This window comes from Myotis davidii, unplaced genomic scaffold (genome assembly GCF_000327345.1).
Source record: "Myotis davidii unplaced genomic scaffold, ASM32734v1 scaffold428, whole genome shotgun sequence".
NCBI classification, from domain to species: domain Eukaryota; kingdom Metazoa; phylum Chordata; class Mammalia; order Chiroptera; family Vespertilionidae; genus Myotis; species Myotis davidii.
This window is the reverse complement of record NW_006299834.1, coordinates 138,897-140,209: the sequence shown is the minus strand read 5'-3', so window position 1 is coordinate 140,209 and position 1,313 is coordinate 138,897. Positions and strand designations below refer to the sequence as shown.

The 1,313-nt window shown below is 62.3% G+C and overlaps 1 long non-coding RNA gene across 1 annotated transcript in view; it reads right to left on the bottom strand.

Annotated features, from left to right (window-relative positions):
- Window positions 1-262: 262 nt before the first annotated feature.
- The window catches only part of LOC107185027, a 16,471-nt gene continuing 15,420 nt past the window's right edge, over window positions 263-1,313 (bottom strand). The window contains exon 3 of the long non-coding RNA XR_001515936.1: window positions 263-417. This is a non-coding gene — a long non-coding RNA (uncharacterized LOC107185027). The remainder of the gene's footprint in view (window positions 418-1,313) is intronic.

Genomic DNA, 1,313 nt, shown 5'->3' with positions numbered 1-1,313 from the left:
CGGTCCCCTGGCAAGCAACCTGGCGTCGCCTGGCGCGTGTGAGGAGGAGCCAGGGGTTCCCCTCCCGCCCTTCTCGGACGCTCAGGCCGTGCGCACCGGAGGGCTGTGCCAGCCTGCTTCTGGGAGCACGTGTATAACAAAAACAAACAAAAAAGACAAACACGACACAACTTTTTTTTAAAGGAAAGAACTTCTTCACAGACAGAGATGTGGGGTCCTGAGAGGAGCTGGCCCGTCAGGTGGTGAGCTCCCCGTCCCCGGCTCCTTGTGAGGACGCTGTGCTGTGAGGTCTGTTTGCCGGAGGTGCTAGGAGCTGTCTGGTCACAGGCTCCTGTCTGATTTCTCTCCTCGTCTCCCAGGCGATCTGACTCATGTCCCCGGGACGTGGAAGGCATCCAAGTCGTGTGGCTGTCTGGTCTGCAGAGCGAGGTGGCCACGGAGAGCTTCGCCGCCCTTCTCCTGCCCGCGTTGCAGGGCCCTCCCCGCTCTGTGCTTAATAACGGGAAGAACAGCCCCAGCAGACGGCTGCCATGGGGACCGGGGACAGTTTTGTGGACAAGAAAGTTCTATGGAAATGTGAAGACAGGACGACCCGGGGGAGCAGGGTGGGCGCTGTTCTAAGGGCTTCCTCCTACCATCCCAAAAACTTCTCACCACAACCCACAACACCAAGCGCCCCTGGGATCTCTCCCCACTTTACAGAGGGGTAGACTGAGGTGCGGAGAGGCGAGGAGCAGCCTCCTCATGGAGTCCCGGGGCCTTGACAGTCCCATTGGGCAGCCGGGTCATGCCGGCCACTCCTGATGTGCGGTCCGTGCGTCCCAGGCGCGTCCCCTGCTCTCTGATGCTCTCCTCTCAGAGACGGTGGGCAGGAGTGGGGGTGCCCTGGCCACGGCCTTCAGTGGGGGCTGGCAGACACTGGGGTTCAAATGCCAGCGCCAGCTCTGGGCTGTGGGATTCTGGACCAGCTGCCGCGCCTCCTGCCCACGAGGGTGGAGGTGTTGGGTGTCCCCACCCATCGGGACGGCCGTTTCCCTTGACCGGTGGTGCCTGGTGACGAAGCTTCCTCAGACACCACAGGGATCGTCTCCAAGACAAGTCAGCGCCTGGCCCACACAGCAGCTTCCCCTATCCCCGCGGAGCCGGCCTCGCGGGCACCCACAGCCGGTGTGGAAACCGGGGTCTGCAACCTGAACTCCGCGGGGCTGGAGGACTGTGGTGCGTTAATTACGTTCCAAAATTTTCCATTTGTCTCCCGCCTGGCGCTCCGGTCCCGGGTGCGTGTGTGTGTGTGTGTGTGTGTGTGTGAGCCC